Source organism: Columba livia, chromosome 7 (genome assembly GCF_036013475.1).
Source record: "Columba livia isolate bColLiv1 breed racing homer chromosome 7, bColLiv1.pat.W.v2, whole genome shotgun sequence".
Lineage (NCBI taxonomy): Eukaryota > Metazoa > Chordata > Aves > Columbiformes > Columbidae > Columba > Columba livia.
In genome coordinates this window covers 12,969,201-12,995,306 of record NC_088608.1, presented here as the reverse complement: position 1 = coordinate 12,995,306, position 26,106 = coordinate 12,969,201, and the positions used below count along the sequence as shown (strand labels likewise).

The 26,106-nt window shown below is 43.1% G+C and overlaps 1 protein-coding gene across 6 annotated transcripts in view; it reads left to right on the top strand.

Moving 5' to 3' along the window:
* The first annotated feature begins 1,685 nt into the window (after positions 1-1,685).
* GLI2 (GLI family zinc finger 2) overlaps positions 1,686-26,106 on the top strand; it is a 194,799-nt gene continuing 170,378 nt past the window's right edge. For 2 of the 6 annotated variants that reach the window (XM_065070609.1, XM_065070607.1), the window contains exon 1: positions 1,793-1,910. The gene's annotated coding sequence lies outside the window, so the exon portion shown is untranslated. Of the gene's footprint in view, positions 1,911-1,956; positions 2,074-3,719; positions 3,821-26,106 lie in introns of those variants that run through there. The other 4 variants (XM_065070602.1, XM_065070605.1, XM_065070603.1 and 1 more) reach the window with 4 other exon arrangements.

Here is a 26,106-nt window from a genome sequence, read left to right as displayed (position 1 = left end):
CAAAATAAATGTTGCAATGTTGGTGGTTGGCAAAAAAAACCCTGTTGTCTCATAGTCCTCCCCAAGCTATCTGAATGGAATAAATGGGACTTGGGGGTGCATGGAGAGTCAGTTGTCACCCTCAAGTATCAGCCTTCTAACGCCATCCAAAAATAAAAAAGTGCCTTCAAACTTTTAGACAGAAGGTACCCAAATTGGCTGCAAGTTTTTAGAATTAAAATTGCAGTATTGAGCCTGGGGTCCAGCCAGGTTGCTTTGCAAAGGCTAGAAGAGGAAGGTTTCTGAATGACATAAAGCTCATTTTCCACTTGTCCAGGCCTGGGCTTCGTGTAGGGCAAATTCACTGGCAAGTGTTAACACTGCCCAAGGGACTTAAAGTGAAGCTGGGGGCTGATGTGGCATGTGGTTGCCATAGTACTGGCCATAATCCTGGGGAGTCAGATACCCTGATGATACAATGAGTTTCAGCTTGCTCTAGGGTACCGAGCAGTGACCCTCCCCAGCAGCATCTGGTTGTGCTTTAAACTTTTGACAAATTCCATAGCCAAAGAAATCAAAACAAATCAAGTAACAAGCCCAGTCTGCACAAAGTCCAAGTTAGAACTGCTGCATTCCTCATTGGTATTACTGTTAATGCACCAGATCAGTGCAAAAAGTGAAAATATTCGGACTGGGAGCGGGGCACTTTTTGGAGATTCTTTTTCTGCTTCTCGCAACCTCGGTCCCAAAACACGAGCATGAAAATAGATTCTCATGCTCGGGCTGGGCTGGTTACCGCGCTTAGGGAACGATCTTTAATGAACGCTTCTCTGCCGGAGATGTTCCCAAAGGCTGAAGCCGCCCGCATCCGGCTCCCCGCCGGTGTGCGGCCGCAGCCCGGGCCGGGCTGGCCGCGGTGCGGAGATGCTCCGCGGGGTTTCGCTGTCTCCAGCCCCGGCGAGGCGGGGGCTTGCAAAGGGGCACAAACTCCTGTGTAAAAATAAAATTAAAAAAAAAAAAAGAAGAAAAAACACACACACCAAAGTTGGAGGAAAACCACCCCCCACAGACCCCAGCTCCATCCCCGCCTCAGCGCGAGTGAATCTGTACAAGGCCAAACTTTTGTTGTTTGGGGGAGGAGGGGGGCTACTTTCCCTGAAGAACGAGGATTTTTGTGGTTTTGTTGCGGATGCCCTCCAGCTGAGCGGGGTGGGGGGGGCTGGGGGAGCGGATCCCTACCCCGGCTGCAAGAAAGCCCCGCACTCAAAATGGTGCGGTTCGCCGCGGAGAGGGGATGATCCAGGACGAAAAGATGGGAGGAGAAGAGAGGAGCCGGAGCGGTCCGCTGCTCCCTCGCCGAAGGGGTGGGAAGATTTTGTTTCCCCCTTTTTTTTAAAAAGGGGGAGAGACGGGGTGGGGAGGAAAGAGGAAACAGACCCTACAGCCAGTTTTTCTCTTGTGTCAGGGCTTGAAAGCTCTCCAGAGTCTCCCCTGCAGGCTGCCCAACTTTAGCCTGTGTGTATGTATGTGTGTGTATATGTAAAAGTACGTATATGTGTGCGCACGCCGTGTCCCGCCGCCGGCCCGGACTGATGGGCATCAGGAGTCGCTCAGCAGCCGCGGTACCCCGCACCTCTCCAAACTGCCCCTGGCCCTCCCTTCCTCTCTCTATCCTGCCCTCCCTCCCTCCATCCCCGCCCGCCTCCGCGGAGCTGCTCCGCGGCAGCAGCCGGGGGAACGTCGCGCCGCCGCCGGGATTCGCGGCAGCTTTTGGCGAGGAGCGGAGCGGGGGGGAGCGGCACAAAAGGGAAGGACGGAGGGAAAGTCCCTCCCACGCCCCCCTCCCCCAAGTTTATGATGGGGGTCCGGAGGAGCAGCTCTGCTCCGCAGCAACCACTCGCCTGCTGAAAACTTGCTGCTCCGCTTTTTGGGTAAAGTTGATGCTTATTGTGTCTTTTCACTGTGCTTTTTTATTTTTTTTTTTCCTTTCTCTTCTCTCGCTTTTGTCGGAGGTGCCTTGCGCCGGGGTGCGGTGAGGGGGAGTAGAAATTTTGCGGATGTCCAGGGGATCCCGTCCCTTGTCCCCCCCCGCAGGTGAGCAGGACGGATGCGGCCGCGTGTGTGTGTGTGCGCGCCTGATGTGTGTGTCCTCCCCCCCACCCTGGGCCAGATCCCCCCGGGACCGAGCTTCAGGCCGTGCCTCCACGGCCATTGTGTTTCCCGGGGGCTACGGTGACAGTGCCAGCCCCGGGCGGCCGCCGGGACCGCCTTGCCCCGGGTCCCGGCGGACAGCCGGGCTGCCCAAAGCCAGAAGTGAGTTTGCCTTTTTATAAAAAAATATTAAGTTGCCCCCCCACCCCTCGTTACCGACCCTCTCTCCGGGAGGGGCAATCTTTCGACAAGTATATTTGCTGAGGAATTTAAAAAATTCCCTGCTGCAACTTGATCCCTGTGTGATGAGGAGCGGCTTGGAGAGACCCGGACTCCAATCCTATTAAGGACTTAGGGAGTTGAGAGTTTTTCCCTCGGACTCGGTGGCTTTAAAACAATCAGGGAGGCGGGGAGGGAGATGGGCTCATCTAGATGCCTTTTCTGCCTCAAGTGATTGCCATCATTTCCTGGGAAACCTGACTTTTCCAGAGCAGGGGCTTAGGATGGTTTATCAGCGGTCCTGCCACTGGCCCTGCTGCCGGCTTTTCCGACGGTTACGGGATATTTATTTTTTTTTAATATATTTATTTTTATTTTGTTAACCTGGAGCCTGGGCTTCAAAACTTCCAGAGACGGGGCTGCGACTCCTCCGCGGGCGCGGTGCGTGCAAAGCCGTGGCCCCTCTGCGGGGCCGGGCCGGGCGCTGCCGGGGGTGCAGGGTCGGTGTCGGGGCCCGGCTTGACACCCTGGTACATGGGGGCGCGGGAGCCAGTGTCCAGGCGTGGGGCTCACCGCGGGCTGAGCCGGCCAAACTTGTGCCTTCCTATAGAAGCCCTCATGTTGCGTACAGCTCCAGGTGCTGGAAACCTGTATGCCCACCTTTGTGCGTATAGCAATTAGCATTTTATTGGTGTATCGTGTTTATATTTTTACAGCCACAGATAAAGGGACTAGTTGTAAAACTTTGTCCACCCCTGCCAATCGCCTACATTTTTTTTTTTCTTTTTCAGCTAAGGCTCTAGGGATGTACAAGAATTTGAAAGTAAACGTTTGACTAGCATGCTGCATAAAACAGCATTTAAACAAATATTGTATTGGCATGCACTGTGGGGTTGGTGCCAAAAAAGTAAAGCAAATAAGCCATGAAATTCAAAATATACAGAAGCGGAATAGACTGATTTGTTATAAGACTTGCTGATTTGATCTGTTTGTTCTAGCTACCTTGCTTAAAAAAAAAAAAAAAAAAAAAAAAAAAAAAAAGGTTTGGGATTTTTTTGTCCTAAACCTAGTTCACTTCACTAGAAAAGAAACTACATTCACCTGGAAAAGAGAATCCTGCTAAACAATTGTTTATTCTCCTTGGATGTTTGAAATGCAGGGTAATTGCTGCATATAGCAACTACATTTGGTGTGAATTGGTTTGGTTCAACTTTTCTGATGGGTGGATATGGTAATTTGTATTTTGGCTGGAACTTCAGGAAATGTTGACACCTGTCAAACTTTGAGTTGCAATAAAAAATGTCATATTGAATGTTATTGCAAAACTGACAACTTTTAAGAACAGAAGAAAATTCATTATGGCTTTTCCACTGTAAACAACTCCTGGAAATTTGTCATTTGATTGAAAACATGACCTGTCTGTAGCACTGAGAAGTGCCTGATCCACTGAAGATGAACTACTCATCTACGGGTATGTGTATATGCAAGCCTCTGGTATATGTTTGTGAAAGAACTAATCTTTAAAGCAAGGTGAGGTAAGATTTACTTGATCTTGAATGTTGTTATTGCTTAAAGTACGTGACTTTGAAGTGCCCAGAAATGCAACTGCTGTTATTCAAAGAAAAAACAGATCTTGAGGATTGTTTCCAACTTCCTTCCAGTGTTTTTTTTTTTCAGTGTGTCAAAGGGGGTGTATACAGATGGACAAATACTGTTCGTGTTAGGTTATTTAGAGAAAAATTAGAGCCATGGAAGATTTTGAACTAGATGCGTATGCCAGCATAAATCTAGCATAATTTCATTGAAGCTACTCCTGTTTATACATGTATAAAAAAACCTCCAGGACTTGACCTCAGATATCCAGTACACAGCAGCCTGCATTCCCTAATGTCACACTGAATATTGAAGTTTCATTTAAAAAAGACAGTCTTTTTGTGGCATGCATGTATAATGACCAAAATTTTTGGCATTGTTTTGAACACCAGTTTATACTTTTGTGGCAAAGAACCATTTTTGACTGTGGTTGCTGTGATTCTAATGACCTTAAAGGTTTATGCCCCAACTTCCTTTTCAATGACACATTTGCATAGAAGCTGTCCAGGCTCTGGGGCTGTGTCATCAGCTGTATACTGGAAAGGTTGTGTGATCACTACAGCACTGCATAAGTCAAAATACACTTTTTGTGACACTGATACTTTTATTGAGAGAGTTTGACTTTTACTAATGAGTTTTCCAGTCCTCTGCCCCATCTTTTTTGTTTGAGGATATGGTAGAGCATCTGACCTAAGATATCCATAGCATTATCCTCATTCTTTGCTTGTAAGCATGGAGAACACTCGGTTAACTGTCTCCCCCTGTTTTTGGTGGGCTACTGTAAGCCAGTTGTTTGCCCTGTAGTCTGAAAGGTACACAGATACTTCATGCTTTTGTACTCTGAGAAGTGCTCTGTTCATAGTGAAGTTTCCAGTGCAGATTAGCGAAGGCAGTGGATTCAGTAAGCAGTCACCAAAATCTGTATGTATTTGTGCAGCAAACACCTATCTATTGCTCCATCACAAAGCCTCCACTTAATAATCCTGCCAAGGATTTCAAGGCAGCGAGTTTTTTCAAAGAAGCTACTTAGGAACATTAGATGTGACTATAGCATCAAACTAATTAGTTGCCACTCCATTTCTATGAAGCTTCCAGGGCTTTATAGAAATGCGATATTTGCACTTCTCACTTGCTGCTGAGGCATTGAGGTTAAGCAGTCTCTGCTTTTTGTCTGCTTTTTTGCTGATGGGAAAGATTCCAGGGCATTGTTTGAGAGCTGCGCAACCCCCTTATATACCTGGGTAAATATTTTAAACAGTTGCGCATTTGGACAACTTGCCACAAAGCATTAAGTGGTATTTAGGGTTTGCTTCAGCTCTCTTCCCAGGGCCCTTTTAAAGAAAACCAAAACAACAGGAGGTATTTGGGAAATAATTAAAACAACACTAAATAAAATAGTAGCAAAGAATGAATCCTAGTATGAATGACAGAGAGAAGGCATTGTGTTAGGATTTAAATAATGCACGTGTGCCTATGCATCTCTCTGTATATATACACACGCAAATATTTGTCTATGTGTGTCATATGTACGATTCTTGACCCATGTATACAGCAGATCCCATATATGTGCTTCTTCTAGAATTCACTGGTATTTGGTGTGCAGATAACAAGAAGTGGATCTTGCACAGTACTCTTGGTAGCTGAAGTGGCAAAATTGCAGGTTTCCTTGTGAATAAGTGACTGGAATGGAAATAGTGGGTAACATGGTCTAATTTTCTGTGGGATAGTTCCAGGTGAAAGTGAACATGTTAGACATGTATGGTCCAGGAGAGGCCACAGAGCTTTTCCTCATTCATGCTCATCTACTGTAAAACTGTACCCCATACCCTTTAACTTCTTGTGGACAAGACCAAATACACAAAAGCTGAAATATGCTGCACTGAAGGGAACAGGAAACTTGTCCTCTAATTCAAAAGTTCAAAGCTATAAAAGTTATTTGGGATTTGTGAATATGCAGTATCACTGAAAAAGAGGCCTTGGTGCCTGGAAGTGGTCACCCAAATTAGAAAATATTTTAAAATTGCTTCCTTCAGGCCCCTATTGTAATGAGTGGAAGCATTTCTGGTGCTCTCATGGGCATGGCTCATGGGTGACATGAGTCACTGGTGAATATTTTCTCATCCTTTCACAATTATTTGTGATTGGCTGTCATCTTTCTGCAATTATAAATAATCCAAGAGGAAACAATGCAAATTAGAACTGTAGGTACCAGGATTTTTGTAGTGGATGTATTTCTTTTTACTTTCTAAGTGTTCTTTTTCATATGAAAAGAATTTAGCAGCTTTATCCTCATTCAAGTCTTTTCTTTTTGTATCTGCTGGGGACAAAACCATTAATTTTGAGGAATAGTGAGAGTAAGCCTTAAGCTGCCTTTGACATTTTAGTTTAACTTGAATAGGTTAATTTTTTTTTTTTTTTTTTAAAGAAAACAAGTTGGTGGGAAGTATGTTTTAACTGCCAGCGCCCCATTTCTACCATTAGCATAAGAAAAAAAGTTTTAGTGCATCTACTATTGTATTGAATGAAGAGTTCCAACAGTCAGGGAAAAGAAAGTAAAAGGCTGTAAAGAAATGATGGTCTATTCAGATTATTCAGCAGCCCAAAGCTCTGGTCATCTGCCTCTGAAATCTGTGATCGGGATATCACTTTTATCTTCCTGTGCCTTTCTCTCGCCTTTTTCACATGTTCACTTTTGTCAAGGTTTATTGATCACATTTTCTTCTCCGCAAATCTGTGGAAAATTTAATGAACCAAAAACAACAGAGAAATAAAAGGAACTTTTTATTCATTAGTGCTAGATTGAATTTTGTTCTATAGTCACTACCCTCTTGCCTCCCATGTGTGTCATTGTGTCACTCCTGCAGCACTTACAGTACATACAGTGGGGACGGCTGCATTATTAATTCTGTTCCAGGGAAAAGTTTGTTTAATGTTGCGATCTCATGGCAGATCCAGCCCTGCTGCTTGTCTTTTCTTCTCTGCCCTCCTGACATTCAGATTCTTGACTGTGGTGCTTCTGCCTAAATACCTTAAAGTGTGTATTCCGCAGAACGTTTTAGCCCTTCAAGATTGAAATGTATTTGCTGCCTAGCAATTAAACCCAAATTTAAAGGATTGCAGATTAGTAGTAGTTATTTACAATCCTGATTGTTTTGGTGCTGTGATACTTGTTCATTACACATCTGCTTTGCCTTGGTGCTGCCCCAGAGCGCTTTGTGATGCAAATGCTTTTGTTAACTTACAAATAGTTTCAGTATCTAGATCATCTCAGGTGACATACTTAAGTCTCTTTTTTTCTTTTTTTTTTTTTTTTTCCCAGATGGACTTAAAAATCTGTAATTAAATGTGGCTTCCAGTATTATTAAGCTTTGCTAACATTTTCCATGGAACAATTTACTTGAACTCTGGCACTTTCTGATCCTGTCACTGCAAGGTTTTTCAATAAAGGGTCTTTTTAACATTCATTTCATTTCACTTAGAGCAGCTTGTAAGTGTAGGGAAGTGAGTTAAAATGGAACATACATCTACCTGAAAGATTTCTTGGGTGTTTTTTAATTCCAAAGAACTTCACTGCTGCACTGTGTTAAATGCTAAAGTGTAAATCCCAGGGAAAGGAGAGCCATAGAGTTCTGTAGAATAGTCCTAAATACTCTCGTAGTACCATCCATGCTGATACTTCAAAGGGATGAGCTAAAAGCCAAGAAAGGGCATCTGTACTTGAGCTTGTAATTTCAGCTACAGTCGTGGCACATCTGTGACTGCATCTGTTTTTCTGTGCGTTGAGTGACTCTCAGTTCTGTAGGAATACACACCTGCAGTCTTAAACTGCCTCTAAATCTAGAGAAAGGGCTTTGTGCCCAGCGGAATGAACCCTGCTGGGAAAATCTCGCCTCCTGTTTTTTTTAAAAAAAAAAAAAAAAAAAAAAGTAATAAAAAAGTCTACTATCCCCTGTGAAACCCTGTGAAATGTGGGATTTTACTGTAGATAATTCATTCAAAGAAAACTAATGAGAACTCTCCAGAGGAACATGCCTTCTTGAGGATGCTCTGCCGCACAGCAGAATCCAGTGTGCGTCCAGCGTCTTGGTGATGAGCACCCTATGGTCACAGTCCCTCATCCCTGCCACGAGGAGCCAAGAACCCCTGGTGGGGGAACCTCCTGGTCCTCCCTAGCATCTGCAAGGGATGGTCAGCTGCCCAACTTAATTCCTGCAGTAAAAGCAGAAAAACTTCCAGTGTTACAAGTGCAATTCAGATAAGTACGAGATGCAGTGATATTACAGCTCTGTGGTTTGTATTAATCACTGGGAGCTTTATATATCCTTTTTTTTTCTTTAAATGTTCTATGTATTTAGTGATTATATTCTCTTGGAACAAGTGGATCACCTGGAAATTGTCTCACACTGTGTTAAGCAGCTTGATTCAGTTAGTAAAATTCATTGAAAAACCTTTGAAAACATCCCACCAATTTTTTTTCAGCTTGGAAAGTGGCACCCCTAGCTAAAATCAGTATATTTCTCCCCTCTACTCTGACCTGTAGGGTCCTATTAGAGCCCCTTTTATCACGCCTTCCTTAAAAGCAAGGTCTGTTGATTGTGACAGTGTTAAAAGAGCATCAGTTCCCAACACCAAGATAGCTCCTTTTCAGAGCAATCCTCAGCAGTGCCTCTTTGTGCACTGGACAATGCAATAAGTCAGACAGGACTTTCTGAGCCACCTCTATAAGGAACTGTAAGGGCTGCTGAAGTACACTTGTGTTAAGTTGAATTGATTGAAATTTAATGGCTGTTAGTAGCTATGAATGGTAATGATTTTCTAGAGTATCTTCACCATGCTTGACATTAATAACTGGAGAGCGTGTGTGTGTGACGCTAGTGTGTTATTCATTTTTAAAGATGCTTTCTCCCAGCCCTCTTTGCCATAATTTAGTTGTTTTGATGCTTCAGAAAAAAAAATCTTGGGCTTCGAGAAGCACATACATCTTGTCAACATAATTTTGTGCTCATGATTTTTATTTTTTCCAATTCCAACATAAATCAGACTACAATATAGTGAGAGTGATGAATTTGTTTTACATGCCATCATGAATTAATGTTATGCAAATAGAAACTTTACAGGTGCCATGATTTACTTAATAATTTCAAGTTCTAATATTTAAGCTCATTCATTATGTTTGAGTAAAAAAAAAAACAAACACAGCATGTTCATATTTTTAAATGTGAAATGTGAGATTTGTGTGCATTTGCTGTGTGTAGTTGCTGTGTAAGCACATTTGATAGCTAAGAAAGAATCAATCAGTGTTTGCATTCAGCAGCTTATTGCTGTAGATGTTACAGAGACATTTCAAAGAGAATAATCAAATATTTGCATGCAAGGAGAGGAAGATGCTGGTATAACATCCTTCAGGGATCTAAAGAAGCAGCAAACTGCCAAAGGAAAGTTTTTTGCCCTTTAAAAACTGAGCAGAGTGGCACAGTTTTGCTATGTAAATTGGCCTTTATTTCATTCCAAAGAGCTCGCTGGGAGCTGCTCCCAGGCCTGGTGCCTTCGCCACACGGTGAGGATGAGCTGGGGAGCTGGTGAGAGCTATAGGCATCCTGGGTCAAAGGTGAACACAAATGTGATCTCAGGGTTTTCAGGCTTTGATATCATTTTTGGTGTGCTTCCCAAAGGCTAAGGACAAGGAGGAGAAAGTTTGACACATAAATATATCTTGAATCTCTACAGATAACAATAGATTTTGACTTTATTTCTCAAAAAATTGAGGTCACTGTGGTCTGATGACAGGCTGAAAGCCCATCACTCAATTTTTTTCTTTTTCTTTCTTTCTTTTTTTTTTTTTTTTCTGCCCAAAATGAACAGACAGGAGTTTATTTGTGATACATTGTGCATGTTGAGTTAGTGACAGCATATTCAGGTTTTGAAGTTTGTAGCTCTATGGTCAAGGTTAACATCCATGTCTGGGCCACCCTGCCCAGGTTGTAACAATTTTACTGATTACATCACAAAAGAACCAAACCTCTTTAATTTTGTAACACAGATGAATTAGAAGTGAAGCTTTGCAAAATGTCTTTGCTACACATTAACAGGTCTGTGTGTTTCCATGATTGCTCCAGCCATTAGTTTTGGGAGTAGGCTCAAGAATTGGTCCTTGACCTCTTCAAGCCCAGGGGACCATTGGTCAGGGAGCAGAGTGGTACTTGGCTTTTAGTAGTTTTGACAACAACTTCTTTTGCTGTGTGTGTTCTTGAAGAACTTGGAGGAGAAATTAATCCTGGTGTGCCATACAAGCCAAGGATTTAGTTGGGTGCTAAAGGGCCATTTGGAAAGTGGTGCACAGTGTATATACCGTGATCAACTTAATTATGTTGCTTTGGTAACCACAGCTTTGGTATTTCCTGAATAGGCCTCCTTGATGGAGTCATATTCCAATATCTGGCGTCATCAACTTTAAAACCTCTTTCAAAACCAGGTCTGTTTTGTCAAAAAGTGGCAGGGAAAAAAGAGACAAGAGATTATTCTGCCTGTTAAAGACTAATTTTTTTTATTTTTTTTTTTTTTTTTTTTTTACAATTAAATGCAGGTACTGTGTTGAAATAAGTTTCTATTTAGAATTTTAAAATATAATTCCATTGTAGGAAATACAGTAGCAATACAATTGATTTTCCAGTAGGCTCCAACTGATTGCTTTAAAATCCCTTTTGTGGAGAATTTAATTATTTCAGGCATTTGTCAGAATTGGAAATCTTACATTTCTTTGTAAACTGCAGTAACTTTATTTTTAACTTTGCTCTCCCATTCTCTGAACTGTAATACAGAGCTGAGTGTAGTCTATGTATTACTGAACCGTGTCCACGGCTAACTTTTTTGCCTTTGATTTATTGTGTGTGTTGTTGGTGTCTTTTTCCCCAATGTTCTTTAAAGAGAAGAGAATGAAGGGGGAAACATTGCATATATTGAGGTTGTATTGTCTCAACAGATCCTACACCCAGTGACTGAGCCTGCTGCAGTGCTATTAACCTCTATTTTCTATTTGAGAAAATGTTCCTACTTTTGCATTTTACTCCAAGGCCTCTGGCAGGGTTTGCTGAAATTTAAACTACACGTTGGACTTATTCTGAGAAATTCACTGGTGCTGGAGGTGGGACAAAGCGCACGGGGGGAGGTGGGCTGTGAGAGGCAGGTCTGGATCTGTGTGACGGGGATGGGGATGAAACGGGGCAGCGCCGGCAGCCACTGGAGGTTGCACCATTCTCCCAGGAGCATGCAAGGTGAGGGATCCTCCTCCTTTGCTTTCCAGAGGGCATTTCCAGTGGTGCAGATGGCAGGGAGATCTTCGCCAAGGCATTCGTTTCCTTTAATCTCTTCTCAAGATAGAGATACTCAAGAGCCGGACGGCATCCAAGCTCTTGAAAGTGGGAGATGAGCAGGGCATTCTTGGTTGGCGGAACTCACTGATGGTGAGCTGGCGTCACTCTTTGCTGCCCATTCTGGGTTGGCCCTTTTCAAGTTACCTTGGGTACCCTTCATACTGTCTCATGGTTTGCTGGGGAGGCACTGCCTCAGATTAAGCTGGACATTTTTAGTGTGTGAGGGACAGTCAGATGACAATGTGCTCCAGCTGTCAGGCTGAAGGAAGGGTGCACAAAATAACTCGGGTGTCCTTAGCCCTGGTCATTTTTGTGTGTTTCTCTTTTGCTGTTGAAGATGCAGCTTTGCAGCCTAAGGGGACCTTCTGGCTTCTCCCCAGTCCCCCTCCTGTTGCTGCATGTGGAATAACCAGCACATTCATGGAGTTTACCAGCAACAGATGTTCTCAGTGCAGCATGGAACCCTCCAATGGAGGTGAAGGTGGCAACCACTCAGGATGTCCTCTTCAAAGTGGCTTTTTCCTCCTTCCTTCAGCTGCTGTCTTCTCCTGGCACAGTGTGGCTGAGGGGCTGCCATGCTGGGGCTGGCTGGATATTAACCCTTCTCTAATGAAGGGGGAGCAGCTGGGTTTTTGTTATTTAGTTTCCCCTCTTGCTATGTGTTAACAGTTGCTAGGATGAGGTCTGTGCTTCTTGTGCACCGAATGACATACCTTCTGGCTGTAAATCATGTGTCCCCAAGAACCTCCTCTGCAGGCTGGACTGGGAGCAGTGATTCACACAAAGTGCAGTGCTGCAGGTGCTCTTTTGCTGGCTGATTGCTTCAAATGTCACACCTTTACCTAACTTTACATCTGTGCTGTTTCAACATCTCATGAGCTAATGGAGTTTAGGCATCACCTGTTTCTCCTGCTCTCCCTGGAGGTTACAGACTTCCAGACACCCTTGAGATGGAGTTTTAAGGTCATTAGTGGCATTTTTAGGTCACAGAACTGCAGCACCCTGTCTTCTTGCTAGCTAATCAAATGACTAAATAGTTCTTATATTGCTGCCGTTATCTTTTTCTCTAGCTTTGGTTCAGCTCTGCAGGATGATGCCTACTAGGAGACAACATCTGAGAATTATTTGCCTGGAAACTTAGAGGCACGTATGGTCAAGAGACTCCATATGAACAAACACTGATGCCTGTGTTTGTCTGGGTACCTCAATTCATCCAAGTATATTAAGACATCTGTCAAAGCACAGTGTTTTAAAACAACCTTTCTATAAGCTTTCCTATTATTATGGTAGTGAAGATACTAAATGTACAGCACTTTTAATTCCATTGTAATTTGGGTTATTTCCACAAGTTGTTTTTTGTTGCTTTGGTTTGGTTTGGTTTGGGTTTTTTGTGTGTGTGTGTTTTTTTTGTTTGTTTGTTTGAAAAAACAAAAGCAGCTGTGTGCATAGAGTTTATTTTAGTGTATATGCATTTTTGCATCAGGACACTTCCTCATTCATCCTCTGAAATGCTCATAAATAGGGACTTGGGCAGAACAAACCTTTGTGTGTATCACAGCCACATGAACCCACTTTATTTCCCACTTTTCTCAGGTGTTGATGACATCTGGTTGTGACAGATGTTTTCTGATAAACCCTTCAGATCAACATGCCTTTGGAGACATCCGTGCTCTGTGTTGGTACTTGCAGACTGCTGTATCCAAATACTCTTCTTTAATTGTCTTATTAAGTAGAGAATTAAGCTCTGTGTTTTGACTGTTTTGGTGCCAGTGATTCTTATTGCAGGCTTTGGCACGGCACCGCGTTGTGTTTTAAAGAGACAGCATCATTTTAATGATGTGGGAATTGAGTTGGAGGATAAAAATCCGCTGAGAACAATGGCTGACTGAGAGTACGGTACGTAAAATCTGATTTTATGTTCTTCCCTTCAGACTATTAAGTGAGGGGGTTTAGTTCAAATGCCTGCTATGATATAAGAAATAAAAAGCAGAAATTCTCACTGCTGCCAGACCACAGGCTCCTCAGCGCCAGACTTGCAGACGAATGTCACATGTTGCTGTATGTTTTGAAAGCACACCATGTGTTATTCTTTAGCTGTCTCAGCCCTCCCCCAAGCTATATTATCTTCCCTCTAGCCAATCTCACAGAAAAACTTTTAATGAAATAAACTTTCCTCTTCCTCTCTTCCCGTGCAGACCCAGAGATGTGTTCCCCCATACCTGCCACTCCACATGAAGGTCTCTGCCCACAAACTTGCAGAAATTATTTTAACTTGACTTCATGTAACTCTGCCTCTCATGCTTTAAATCAGGCAATTTTGACACTGATATTGCAGCTTATGTTGTGTGTTAGCATCAAGAGCTCACAAATGACAAAACATATGGTTAAAACTTTTTTTCATGGATTATAATATGTTTCAGTTTAACTCAGCTGTGGGTCTAGATAATGAATGTTTGCCATTAGAATCATTGCATTTCCAGAAACAATTTTTAACTTCTTCTTTTCTACTGTCTTGGATTAATGTTTCCTCCAGCTAATGACAGGACCGGACATGCAAACTAGATTAGAGCATAGTGTGAATAGTATGAGCTGAAAATGCTGGCATCTCATTTTATTGCCTACAAGGTTAAGCGGTTTACTGCGAGGTCTCAAGAAGTAAACTGAAAGCAAACAGGCAAATTAATCCAGATCTCTTGGGTCCTTCCCATGGTGAGAGCAGCTCTCAGGGGATTTGCCTCTAAAATATTATTTGAACCTTTCCCTTGCTTGTCCCCTCAACTCACAGTGATGCAGAGCTTTACCCCTGATGTCCAAATTGCATAGAGAGGGGAGGTCAGAGCCCACCTGCCCATCAGATATTGGGCTGTCACTCTGGCAGCGTAGCCAGGGCTGCTGCTTCTCTTCCTGATCTGCAGGGCCAGGATGAATGTGGCAGCAGAATATGTGGCAATGGCAGCCCAGGCTGCTTTGCATTAGAGCCTCTCCCTGGGGATTATTCTGTAGGAGCTCTGCTCCCGATTGCAGCAGGGCAGGAGGGAGCCAGCACCATCCCTTGATATCTCCATTAAGGCTTGGGAAATCCTGATGCTTGGGTTTCTGCAGAAAAGCGCATTCAAGTTGGTCTGGTGGTAGGATCACATCTCAGATAAGCGAGAAACTGTTGAGGTGTTATGTTAAAATAAAGGATAGATGGTGAGGGCTGGGAAGATCAGAGCAGCTAGTACAAGGGATCATACGTGCATACCTACCTGTACTACTGTACGTTCTAGACCTCTGCTGAAAATTCAAAAATTTATCATATTTAATTTGTATTCCTTCTGCTTTTTTTTTTTTTTTTTTTTCTCTCTTTTAAACATTGCCACAAGTGGGATTTATGCAAGTGCTTGCATCCAGCCATACCTTGTAATTGTAGGTGGTGTCTTACCAGCTTGGGACCTTGAGTGCTGGGTGTGCCAATCGATGTCCCAGTTTGCAACCATACTGAGGACTGAAAGGGTCTGTATACTAATTCTACTCAAAAGCTTAGATTTGAATCCACAGTGAAAGGCTGGATCCCAGCCTGTGTCTTGGGTATCAGGCTTGGAGTTCTCTTTCCAGAAGAAACGAATGATTTATTGGCTTTCTGTGAAAACCAGAAAATAATAGAAAGTTTGTGTTTCACATTTAGGTGTAATTATGAGTGTGATGCTTGAATGATGAGGTGCACAGCCTTCAGAAAAAAAGCTGGCACCATCCCATGTGAGTGCAGGGTTTCCACCAGGCTGTGTCTCTGACAGCCTGACAGGACTCGCTGTGACTGGGGCCTCCCTCCTCACCAGTTCCTCATATTTACTGGGGAACTGTAGTGTTCAAACTGGGCTCAGCAACCGGCTGTGTCATAGTGTCATAAATACTGCTGGGACACGGCAAATGCCTGTGCTGGGCTCACCAGCCTAGTGGAGAGCAAGTGCCACGTCCTGCCCAGCTGAAATATGTAGCTTGTGTTTATGGGGAGGAAGAAGATCATCTCCATCTCCCATCAGGGATATCCCAAGGGAGACTGCTGGAGAACAGGGAGCAGACTGGGCTTCAGTGGGGTGATGGGTCCACGTGGTATCAGGGTAAAAAGGCAATGGAAAACGATGAGAAAGCAGGAGGAATGATACCTCTGCACACAAATAAAAAGTTGTTAGTTTTTAAGGTTTTTTTGGTTGCTTTTGTTTTGTTTTGTTTGTTTGTTTGTTTGTTTTTTCCCAGTTCAGGTCTAAGTTGTGTTGATTGTAGCAAGGCTCTAAAATTGCTTGATCTTAGGCTAGCGCTGCTCATTGAGACAAGGCAGGAGGGAATTTGGGCCATATTTGGAGCTAAGCTAGTTTTTGTCCTCGTGGATAAAAGATGTGTCTAAAGAAGTGTTTTAGCCTCTGTCAGGGTACAGCTTTCCACATGTGCGGTCAGGTGGCACTGGTTGCCTTTATGAGTAATTCGAAGTGATCTCAAGAAGATTCCTGTCTGCTGCCATCCAAATGCAGCCTGCGTCCTTCAGAAGAGCTTTGCTGTGACAGACCTTTCCTCTGTAAAGTTTCCATGGTGGCACATGATAATCTACCTGAACCAGATCACCTTGATTTATGAAAGAGATCATTGTAAGTTGGGTTGTTTCCCATGGGGCTTCTCAGAAAGCGAGGCTTTCTCTGACTCTTCCTTATCTGAGAGAGGCTTTACTGTGGTCTACAAAGACCACCATATCTTTCAGGGCATTTGTGGGACACGTGTTATGGCTCTGGCTGGTAGCGATGCCTGTGTGGATTATTTTAGGTGGAAGAACTATTGCATTATTTTGTTGGGAGTTCATAGAACTTTTACAATCTATTTTTTAATGGAGGTATTTGCCTTAAGTTCATTGATCTTCAGTGGAAGAGCCGATGCCATATAGAGGAGAAGGCTGGAATGTGAAATCATCAGGTGTCTGCTCTGCTAGACCCGCGGACCAGTGCAAAGCCACATTTAGCTCACAGCCAGCCATGGCGTGTGCTGCCTCTTGGCCCATGTGTAGTTAGGGGACATGAATGAGTCCAAAAGAGACACAGTCCCAGACAAACTGCTGCCAGCTGGGGTAAATAATGTTGGGGAAAGAACGGATATAAGACACCAAACCTGTAGGAAACCAGTCGTCATAAGTTCTGCAACCCGTTGGACAACTCGCCTTCTTTTATTAACTTTTTATTACGGCAAAAGTGACTAGAATAAAAACAGTCTAGGTGCCAAGGGAATAAACAGTGAATTAAAAGGATTAAGGTCTGAACATTTTATTGCTTTTAGAAAGATGTTATTAGATTTACTAGCTTAAGTTAAATTTACATGGCTGAATTACTTCTTAACTTAGTAATGAGTTTTGTGAGGAAAAAAACATCTGTTTAGGTGTTTTAGATAGACTTAATTCAGAATACATCATAACTCTTCAGGCCATTATGGAAGAGTAGAGCAGCTATTCTTTCTGTAGTAAGCTAAACAGATGCTGACTGGGCATTTAAGTTTTCTGGAAGTCAGCGTGACCCGCACACTGTGTAGGAATTGATAACAACTGCAGTATGTAAGATAGCAAAGGAACTATTCCCAATATTATGTTAGTTCTATTGCCAACTGTGATATTTTAGTTTATTTCAGTTTTCATAAACTCTTAAGACACTAAGATAACTTTTTTTTTTTTTTTTTTTTAACATATAAAAGCTCTTGTTTTCTGAAGATAGCTCATGGCAAACTGATGGATGACAGTGGCAATTCTGTTTGAAGACACCTACAATAAACTTCTTTCCTGATACTCATCGACACAGTTGTGTCCAGCCAAGCTCCTGCCCTTTGTTGCTGGAGGTTGCTGGAGGTCTGTGTGCTGGCTTCCTCCAAAACCACTGTGCTTGTGTGTGGCTCTTTTCCCCCTTACAGCTCCTCACTCAGCACACTTGCATGTTGGACAGAGTCCAAATTTCCTCCCTCCTGGGGATTCCTTTGCTCTTAATTTAAGTGGTGGCAAATGCAAACTTCTTGCTAGAGCTTGCTCTGTGTTTTTTGGATGCTTTCTTTAGCTGTTCCCTGAGGGGTCAGCTTTTGTCGTTCTCCACCATCCTTTCTGCTGCAGGGAGAGAGGCCTTGAGTTGGAGCTGATTGGTCCCACCTGGCTCTGAATGTGTCTCTGACATGGCTTCAGCACCTGCATGTCTGTCATGGTTTTTGAAGACTTTTGCTTTGTTGTTGTCTGTGCAAAGCTGGGCTTATAATAATGTGAGTGTATATGTAGTCTTTATCTTAATAGCAGAATGAATCATTCATGCCCATGATAGAGTGTGCCTAAGTTCTAAGTCTGCAGCACTGTGACTTGATGATTTCAGACACTGAATGGAAGTTAAAATTAGGGGGAAAAATGGCTATTTTTAATAGGTATGCAAAATATCTTTTCTCTTCAAAAGTCATGTGGTGAAGACATGGTGTTAATATGAGACAGAGTGAATGTGTTGAAGATAAGTAAGTGCCCATCTGCTGTAAGTCCAAACTGAAGATTTATAGGATATCTTCTCCAGCTGAGGATGTGCAGATAGATCAGACCTCAGTCTGGAAAAGCGCTCAGTGGCCACAGCCTCCTTCCAGGCAGACCAGCAGCAGCCAGGAGTGTGTGCTGTCTGGAAAAGCTGGAGGGCAGCTCTTCTGTTTGAAGTCATCTGTGCCTTTGCTCACCTCCCTTCAAAGGGTCTGTCATTGTCACTGGAGGGAGCCTGTCCTGGTGCAGTGCTCTGCTGCCCGGGGTTATTCTCTAGGGCCATTGTCCTGCTGTGAGGCTTGTGCTTGCACAGTCAAGAGCCATTTCAGTTGTGGTTTTACCCCCCACGAGCTATTTTCCAATTTTGTTGGAGGAACTGTGCAGCAGGATGTGTTCATGGGATGAAAAAGAACAGCGTTGGCTTTATGAATACACAGGTGTTGGAGGAATCTCCATCTGTTTATGCTTTGTTTTGGACTGGTGTGGTGCAGGGCCCTGTGTTTTTTGTGACCATCCAGGCTGGCTTTAAAAGCCAAGTATTGATATTTGGCATAGCACAGAGGTATGTAACCTAAGTCAGTGCACAGGTGATAAGGCAGTGGTGTGGTGTCCCTTTTCCTGGTTGGTTGAAAGTCTCCGGTGGGAGAAGCCGTGCATAGAGATGCTTTGTGATGGCACCTGGTAGGCAAGTGGAAACAATGGTGAGGCAGTGCTCCAGCATGACCTCCTGGATGGAGGGATAAACCCTTGAGGCTGGGAGCTGTGTGGCAGGTGGACTCAGCATTTGATCAATTTACCAGGTGACTTGTGGAGAGCACCTAAGCAGCAACACAGCACTTTAAAATGGAATTTAAGTAAAAAAAACCACCTAAACTATCTGAGGAAAAAAAAAACAGAGGAGTAGACATTTAGGATCCTCAGAAAACAACGGCTGAGTATGAAGAGGCTGCAAATTTGCTACTTTTAGCAATCTAAAAAGACCCAAAGGGGGTTTGGGTGCTTGTCCTACAGTGAAGAGGCAGCTGTGACTGAGGATGTAGCACTGGTAACAGCAGGAAACTTAATGCATTCAGGTCTGCTTCACTCCATTACAACAGAGATTGACAAATTGGAGAGAGTTCAGGAGAAAAAAAAAAAGAAGTAACAAGAGAGCTTGAGGGATTGACTTATGAGAGAAGACTGAAAGAGCTGAATATGGATAACTTGGCTAAAGGATGACAAATGGGGTGGTTGAGATATAAATCTACAAATATCTGAAGGGTGTAAACACCAAGGCTATGAAGAATTATTTAGAGTGGTACAATGGGGTGTAACTAGAAGTAATGGGATGAAATTTAAGAGAAGGCAAATTTCAGCTGAATAATGGGAGAAGCTTTTTGACAGTGTGATGTATTAGGCCATGGGATACTCTTCCAGCAGTAGTCCTATTGCTCACTTCTTAGGGCACAACCCTGTTTATTAAGAAGCCAGAGTTTTCCAGAGTCTTTATTATTAAGAACAGTTTTAAATCATGCCTTTAGTGTTTTATGTATTTGATGCGGAGACATGCAAATGGTACACCAAATCTGCCGTGCTCCTCAACACATGCACAGTGTTGGGTGTGACATAGCGGCTCTTGTCATCATAATGTTGAAGGAGAGGACACAGGTCCAAGCAGCTCCTTGAGCTGCATCCCAACCCAGATGGACCCACTGGCATGGAAATTTCTGCCAGGTCAGTCATGTCTGCTCTTGATCGGGACCTCCTTTTACCTCCCACAATTCTACCCATCCATGCGTTGTAGTATTGCCGTTTCGGGCTTAGTTCAGTTATGGTCTCTGGAACAGAAATCAAAGTTACACTGCAGCTCCACATAAAAACCAAGAAATCTCCCACTTCGCCTCAAAGAAATCAGGACAAACAAGATCCCATTTACGCACATGATCTGCAGTCTTTTATAGATCTACAATACTGTACCTTAGCTTTTTCTTTAGAAACTCTCATTTCTTCTCCTGCTTTTCACTTCACTTGAAATGCAAACTAAGGTCAAAGGATCACTTTCCTACTGGCAGAACACACTACATTGTCTGTCATTTTAAAATGTCTTCCACAGTAACCGAGGAAAGGTTCATTTCTCTATTCTTTATGCTTAAGAGTGGCTCTCTTGAATTCATTTTGCTTTTCCTTATCTTGAAGGGCTAAATTAGAAAATTAGGCAAACTAGCTGCGTAAATCAAGTTAGAGCATCTCAAGTAAAATGGTAGTTTATCTTCGCATGGGGAAAATGGCAGATTCATGTAATTAGACAAAAAAATGCAGCTGTAGCACTTAGTATACTCTGGCAACTCAGCTATTCTGTTGAAGAGAGGGAGGACAGAAAACTTTAAAGCATTAGCATGCTCGGAGCGTAAACGAGACAGGAGCTGAAAGTGTCTTTTATAATTGTTTTTAAATGTGTTTTGTATTGCTCATATTGTCCCTTAAGAGGTATGTGTCTGTATGCTTCAGGGAAATTTCTGAATGATATCCTCCCTCAGTCTGTGGGAAGAAAGAACCACTGAAGGGTTTCATTCTCCTCTGGATGCAGATGAATATTTTCTTTGCTGAAAAATGGAGTTTTGGTCTCCTCAGAACTGGATCTACTTAGTGAATGCTTTTCATAGGGAATTTTGAATGTGGGGAAAAGTCAAAATAATTGTGACTTCGTTGCAGCCCTTCCCATTACTGAGGGCTGTGGTGAGAACACACTTCTGGATAGGAGAGCTTTGCTTTGAACCCCTTTTCATGTCTGCATCAAGGCCCCCCTGTCCCAGGAGAGCAGCATAACCACTAAACTCCCTTAAGTTTGCTACCTTAATCTAAGTGGTTTCCATTCAGCAGAAATAAATCATTTATTTCAGTATGACTCCAGAATTATTTTTAAAAAAATAGTTTGGTTTCACTACTATGCAGGAGTATCAATTATTCTCCCTACCTTATTTCTGAGACCACCTTAAAAAGTAATCTTAATTGTGCAGCTAGGAGTCACTCGTAGCATTTGTAGGATGCATGGTTCTTTTTTTCTCCTAGAGCTTGCTTCATGATACTTTTGCACCTCTATTAGTAGACTTGGGCCCTACCTATTTACAAGGCAGACTTTTCAGCCATGCACTCCTCACAAAGCAGACAGGGCAAACATGGTGAGACCTTTCTCAACTGCTGCTGCAAACTCCCCTAAACCCTATTAGTGAAGCATGTCTTTGTAAAGCCATGTCCTGGAGCACACCAAGAGAAGTGTTTTGGGGTCGAGAACAAGGGGGCCTGTGGGAAAGGTAACTTGAGAATAAAGTGCAGCAACTTTTGGGGCCACCGTTACAGTCTAGGCCACTTTCTTTGGTGATGGAGGTCTTGGAGCATCCTTGCAAAATGTCCATGTGTGCCTGCAGCCTCCTGTCCTTCTCTAACCCCTTGCAGGTGTGTCTGTACCACCCAGTTCCCAGGTTGGTATTTTAGAGTTAATCCCTCACAGTAGGCCTGGGTTATTACTTTGAAAATCTGGAGTATTTCCAACTTGGTGTGGGTTAGATAACCTGCAGCTGAAGGGCCAGGGAGATGGGTGGGAGCCATGAAGTCTCAGGAGGAGCTGCAGAAATTCAGCTCCTAGAGGCCTGGCTTGTAAGAGACAACCCATGCAATGTGGCAGACTGTGAGGCACAGTAAGTACACTTTTATCAGTACAAGAAGGAGAAAAACTTGCTCTTTCTCCTCATCTGCTGAGGGCAATGAAAAATCTTGAGCCAGCTTGTGCAGTGAAAGGATTAATTTGCTAACGGCATTGGACCTGTGTGGATGTTTGGTTAATAAAGCAGTAGTTTATATTCTTACATTTCCCCACAGCAACTGCAAAAGTGTTTCAGATGTACATTTCCCGCTCTCCTTCTACCGTGGAACAGATGTTTCACTGACTGCCCCTTAAAAGGATAGACCAGCATCCAAACCCACCTTCTGGCAGGACTTGAAGAGAAACTCAAGTTGAGGGAGTCAGCCCAAGTGCAAGGAACACACCTTTCTTTTTCTTCTACCACATGGGAAAACACATAAATTTGTGTGCATGAAAGCCGCACTATGGAATCAGATTATTTTGACTTGAAACACACGATTTGTTTTCTTATCAGTGTTTAAAGACTGGGGAGGTTTTAGCTAATTGTACTAGAGGGTTGCACTGATTCTCTGCTGCCTTGTGTCTTTTCTTTCACTTTTATCCCCCATTTCTCCCACACAATTTCCCTGACATTACCTCCTGCAAATCCTGCTCCTCAGCCCAGCACTGAGGGCCTCTGAGAGTAAATGTTTATAATGTTCATTTAGCTTTTGGTGAAATCTCTTCCATTTTTAAAAGAAAGCTCTTTAGTTTGGTCTACGCAGATGTAAACTTTCAATAAGAGAAATTCCCTGGATTTAACTAATGTCTTCAGGATTCCAGTGTTGATGATGTGCTATAGTTAGTGGCCTTATATTATAATAACTCCAGGTAAAAACTGTATGCTACCTATGATTTTGAGTTTAAGCGCTCCATAAGAGTGGATTTAGGCCTTCTGTACTCGCAGCATATGCTAGCAGCACCTATTTTTGTTTATGTATAAATAAGACATCTCTCCGCAAGATCTGTCAGAGGCCAAGCTTGGGGTTTAAAAAGGAATAAACAAGCAACGGAAGAGTTATTCTGTCATAAGCTGCATGGTGTCAACAGAAATTTATTTTGTTTACCTGTTGGAGTAGGAAGTGCTCTGACTTGTTACAGTTTGTTATTGTTTTCTGTTTCATTGGGTGCTAACATGCCTCTCAGTCACTTCTGCGTTCTGTTTTCTTGGGAAAAAATTATATCAACTTCTTTTACAGTTATTTTCCTTGGCAAAAGTTATTATTTTATTTATTGTTAGCTGCCATAGGCTATAGATCAACCAGCTCATCCTTTGAGGTACATAATTAATTCATTTACTTTGCACATTTATTTAAAAAAAATGAAGAAGTAGCACCAGCCACAGGTGATGGAAGTTTTTTTCCCTTGTTGCATTCTCATTTCCTAGCAAATTCAGACCAGTAGTGAATGAAGGTTGTGATAACTAAGGGCTGTTTGCTCTGCCCATCAATATCCACACAAGTACTTTCCATCCATACCTTTCTAATTGCTTTTAAAAAAAGGCCTGAGCATTCTATGCCAGATGCATGTGTTTAGAAGCTGAATCACAGATGGATAGTTGGGGGTATCAGAACACCTGATAATAGTGTCTGGGAACAGGTACCTTTGGTTTCCTTTCCTGGTAATTGCACCACTGCTTCATGGCACTGTGTGCCTTTTGTTTCCTTTGAGGTCAGATTCTTGGTGAGTGATGATCCCCACCTGTGTCCCACCATGTCCTGTAGAAGCTGGAGGTACATATCGCTCAAGGTCTTGGCCATCTGCCAGCATTGCATGGTACTGTATTCTAATGCGGAACAAATATCCTAGGATTTATTGGGATGTCCAGAAAAAATCAGCTGTCTTTGCAGTATGGCCACCCTGGATGAATTATTTCTTGTCACTTTTCTCTGACAAGATGGGAAAGGGAGCGACTGTGACTCAGAGCTGTGTCCTTGGTATCTCTCAAAAGGACCAGGAGGAAAGGACTGCTCTGGAGCTGGGCTCTGTGGGTCTGTGCCACGTGCTCAAGTGCAGCTACTAGAGCTCCAGCACTTCTAAGCCAGCATCAGATAAACGAGTGATAAGGCAGCTTTAGTGATGTCTTGGCAGCTCACTGGCAAGATCATGCAGCCTAGTACTGGGCTGCCTTGGAGTGGACAGCCCCAGCCTGGAGGTGTCTAACATGGTCTGTTCACAGCACAGACATGTCTGTAAATTATGTCCAGATCTGCCAGGCTGGTGGTTTTCACTAGGCTAAAGCTCTCTTGGAAATGTATAAATGGAGGTGAAATAATTAGCAATCAACAGGTGCTGGTGCCCTGAATTGATCTTCCTTTGTTATAGTTTACACCTATAAATCCTGATAGCTGTTGTAGGGTTGTGTGTGTATGTATGTGAGTGAGGAGAGAGAACAGAACTGCTGGTATTGATCAGACTAGATCTTAAACTCTGGTTTGTGTTGAGCCAGAAGGACTTAATCATATATATTTAACACACAGTGAAAAGCAGCATGGGACTTGGGTAGACCATGTGTATAAGTGCTGCTTGGGATGATTGAGAGCTGCTGAACCAGGCTTTAGATTTTGGAGATGTGGTTCAGACACAGAATTGTGCTGGTATCCCTAAACTTTCCTGGTTTTGAATAACATTTTTCTAGCTGAGGTTTTGCAAGTATGAAGCCTGAAGCCAGCTTAAGGAAACTTTATGATGTGAAAATTAAGTTTTCTCTAGTAAGCTGCAGTTTGTCAAAACAACAGCACACATTCCAGTTGGGCTACAATTTGGCAGGATGCAAAGATTTCATCTCTCCCTTTGAATATCCGAAGAAAATGGAAACCTGGCATCTTAGTCTTGCATGGATTTCTACACATCCCTTTCAACAGCTGGGATAAGCTACTCTGCTTTATCACACATTTCCCTTGTGTTATGAATCACCACCTTCCCTCCAGGCAGTTCACATGCAGGATTCTTTAGTCTTTGGAAGCTTGTGTTTGGCTAAGGGGAGCAAAAAAAGATTGTAAAGGGACTTGCTGAAGGAAAAGACAGATCTCAAATTTGGTTGTCTGACAAGAAAGGAATTGTCTCATAATTGGAGCTGGTACTAACTCATATTTCTGCTTTTGGGGGAAATATTTTGGGAAAATTCACTCTGTTTCCCAAAAAAGCACTTAAAAATGTCTCACAGAAAGGAAATTCCATACATTTTTCTGCTCTGGAAGCCAAAAAAAGAACTGGTTTTAGCTGATTATTCCAAAATGAAAGAGAGCAGCTGTCTGCCATGACTCCCAGAGCAGGGGGCTTAAAGCCTCCATAAGCTTCATGTAGAGCTTGGACTCACGGAGCTCAAGAGCTTTCTGCTCCTGCCAGCACCCTGGGATGGGTGTCCTGGCTCCCAGCTGCAGAAGGCAGCCTGTGAGGTGGGGCTGCCTGGGAACAGCAGAAGCTGGGCACTTCGACTGTCTGCCTGGACAGCTGGTGAGAAATGAGGCAGTTTTCTGACCCATGTTGGCTCAAACTGATGCACAGCCAGAGAAGTTCCCAGTGTAGATAACCTGATGCTCGCCATTGGAAGCCTCTTGTGACAGGAGATTCATGACCTCTGTTACACGCATGTTGGTGCACATGCAATGTGTAGCATGTTGCTCATAAGGTTGTGTAAAGCCATTAAGATTTGGAGTCTTGCTGGAGCAGAGCTCAGCTGGGGAAGCTGTTTGGAAGGTCACTGTTTTGGATAGGAGCTAAAAGGAGGTGCCAAGGCAGTTGTCAGCAGGTAGTCAATAAACCAGAAAAGTCCAAGTTATTCTCTTTCTGCTTTGTGACCTCAGTATTTTAGAGCTTTCTCCTTTATGAAACTCACTCCTGTGTGAATTTACTCACAGCTGTAAGAACGATTTAGTTCCACTCATTAGTGATGAAGTAAAGGTACATAATAAAAAAGAAAGGATAATACATCACCTGGTGTATTTTCTTGCTGGGCTTGATACCTACAGGGCACTTTAAAGTATTAGTTGTTTCCAGATATAGTAGACGTACTGTTGTATGTTTTGGAAAAGCTAACTGTCTAAGTAATAGGAAACCTCGGCCATATGCTCCACTATTAAATCTTTGCTGAGAAGTATGGAGAAACTGGTTTGCTCAGTGTGTGTTTGTGTGAATTATGGGCTGTGCAGATCGGTGAAGTGCAAATTAGCAGTCCTCTACTGTCCTGTCATATCTTGACTCACAATAACAGAGTTCAGAAGTTCATTGCTTGGGGGAGGAAAAAAAAAATATTAAGAAAGTTTGCTCTGACTTACTCGTGCTTTTATGAAGCCTGTCTGGAGCTGAATAACCCCTGGTGAACTTGTATCCTCCACCCCAGCTGCAGCCTTTCAGCTCCAACAAAGACCACTCACTAAATCCAGGAAATCAAGCGGCGCGTGGGTGAGGGACGGACTCCGCATTCCCGTTGTCCGGGGGGAAAGCTGCTCCTCCACAGCCCCCGTGCACCTCTGTGTGTGTGCGTGGAAAAAAGAAATTCTTTACTATCCACAGAAAACTGCACTTTCCATTTAGTTTTTCCAGCAGTGCAGCTTTTAAGAAACCACAATAAAAGCTCCGGGCTGCAGGATTTTTTATTCCTTACCTACCTCCCTGCATAAAAATGG